The sequence below is a fragment of the Tenrec ecaudatus genome, chromosome 2, assembly GCF_050624435.1.
Source record: "Tenrec ecaudatus isolate mTenEca1 chromosome 2, mTenEca1.hap1, whole genome shotgun sequence".
In the NCBI taxonomy this organism is placed as follows: Eukaryota; Metazoa; Chordata; class Mammalia; order Afrosoricida; family Tenrecidae; genus Tenrec; species Tenrec ecaudatus.
This window is the reverse complement of record NC_134531.1, coordinates 188,049,507-188,052,259: the sequence shown is the minus strand read 5'-3', so window position 1 is coordinate 188,052,259 and position 2,753 is coordinate 188,049,507.

Here is a 2,753-nt window from a genome sequence, read left to right as displayed (position 1 = left end):
TGTTCAGCCGAGCGATTGTTTGTTCACTCGATGTTTGTGGAGACTCTGCCTCAGTGCTGAGCATGTGCTTGTTGTTGTCGGCAGATCTTCAGGTTGATACCTGCTCCTGGCGGTGCTGAGTGTGCGGAGTCGAACTGGTCTGCTGGCCTTTTCAAGGCTGCGTCCATTTGGAAGCAGGATGCCAGGCCTCTTGCCCATCAAGTCAATGCTGACTGAAAGCAACCCTATAGGATTAGAGAACGGCCCCCTTGGATTTCAAGACTATAGTAGAATGCCTCATCTTTCTCCCAAGGAGCAGCTGGTGGTTTCAAACTAGTTGACCTTGAGGTTAGCAGCCCAACTCGTAACCACTATACCACCAGGGCCCCCTTGAGGTGCCTCTAGGTGGCTTAAAATTGCTAACACTTGGGGCTAATAGTGAAGGATTTAACTGTGCACCACTCAGGGACCTAGATTTGTGTGACATCCCTTTTAATTCATTGCCAAGTTAAATTCTCACAAGTCTGTTTATTGGGTCAGCATTCCTATCCCCCTTTATGGCTGAGGAAGAAGCTAGGTGAAGCATGGAAAATAGCCTGTTGCTGTAGGCAGTTTCCATTTGCTATTACTAGATTCCCCTTCTCTTAGCTTGCCTTCGCCCTAGGCTCCTGGCCCTCCAGGCTTCCTGCTGCCTCAGCTGATGAGAGGCATCAGTACAAAAACAGGTTGAAGTTTTTCTTCGCCATCTCACCCGGCTTGGTTCCTCTATGAAGGTACTGTCTGGTGGACCCCCAACAAGACCGTTTTCTTTCCTCATTCTCCTGCCCATAGGGTGGTGGTGGGGGGGAGGGATCAGGTACTTTCTGTTGCTAATCTAGGCACGCACCATCATTCCTGGTTTAGGTTTGAAGCCCCCCAGGCCACACCTCTCTATGACCCCTTCCTTCAGCTCCCTTCTCCTGAGCCATCGAGAGTGAATGGGGTTCCTCAAAAGCCGGTCAACCTGACGGAGCACGTGGGCAACGGCACAGCTGATAGTGACACGGTGGCTTGGGAAGTCCATGTAAACCCTGGGCACAAGTCCTCTTGAAAGTGCTAAAGAGCAAAGATGTCTCTGTGGCGACTAAAGTGTGCCCGAATCGAGTCATGGTGTTTCCAGTCACATCATATGCCTGTGAAAGGTGGACAAGGAACAGGGAATGCTGAGGGAGAATGGATGCATTTGAATTACAGTGCTGGCGAAGGATAAAGGAAGCCCCACCACGGATTGCCAAAAGAGCAAGCAAATGTGTCTGTGAAGAATGACAGCTCCTTAGAATCAAGGACAAGACTTCGCCTCACATAGTTTGGACATGTTGTTAGGAAAGACCAGTCCCTGGAAAAAAGACATTATGCTTGATAAAGGAGAGGATTATTGAAAAAGAAGATTACCAAGGGGACAGACTAACACACTGGCTGCAAAAATACGCTCCAACCTAACAGCAAGTGTGAGAGAGGCCCAGGACCAGGCAGTGATGACTTCTGGGGTGAAGAGGGCTGCTGCGAGTTGGAGCAGAATCCACAAAACTTAACAACCACAACAACACATCCTGCCTACAGCTACATCATTCTGCAAGTTTTAAGTGATTTTTATGTGGGATAATTTTTTTTTAATTTAAACTAATAAGCAAAGGGTGGCAGCTGTAGTTCATTGGTAAAATCCTCACTTTCTTGGAAGGAACACCAATTTTAATTCCCGGCCAAAGCATTTCATGTTCAGCCATCACCTCTGTCCGTGGAAGTGCGTCTCTTGCTATGATACGGAACAGATTTCAGTGAAGCTTTCAGGCTAAAATGGACTAGGAAGACAGACCTGGCAATCTACTTCCAAAAAATGAGCCAATGAGAACTCAGTTGATTGCTTCAATCTGGTCTGCAACCAATCATGTGGACGGCTCAGGACTGGCTGTGTTTGGTACCAGCGTGAATGGGATTGACCAGAGTTGGGGCTGACTTGAAGGCAGCTGACATCAACTCCAGTTATATGTAGTTAAGTGCCTTAAAGCGATGGAAATTCCTTTCCTTTCAGTCCTGGAGATTCGAGTCCAAACTCAAGATGCTGACAGGGCCATGTTCCCTGAACAGGTGGGGACACACCTTCATTCCTTCTTCGCAGCCTCTGGTGATTGCCACCAATCCTCAGTTCTCCTAGGCTTGCCCTTGTGCCTCTTTATTCTCTGACTCCACATTCACATGCCTTTCTTCTTTGTATGAGAATATACTTTTTAGGATAAGAAAAATGAAGCTGGCGTTATCTTAAGATGCTGTTATACTTTTAATAAGACACTTAGAGGAAATCCTGCCTTGTAGAATCCAATGAGAGCTCATGTGCTTGGCTTCCAAAACTCTGTTCAAATCTATCCAATGTAAATGATTCTCTTGGCTTTTTTGGAGTGACTCTTGCCTGATTGTAGTTTCAAAGTTGACTCTAGGGAATGATCCTGAAGTCTGAGGGTTGACTTGGTGAGTGACTTGGGTTCTATTTAGAGACCAGTTCAGTAAAAAGATTTATTTAAGAAAGGAAAAGAATTAGGAGCTATTAGGGACATTCAAGGACAGAGTACTTTATTTAGTGACCATATGCAAAAAATTTTCTGAGCAAAATGATGTTCACATGCATTTGGTTCCATCAATCCATGCTCCAGTTTTGAATGAGACTTCATCTTCCATGCTTTGAATAAGAGTTCACCTTCTATACTTTGGACATGTTGCCAGGAGAGACCAGTGCCTGGAGA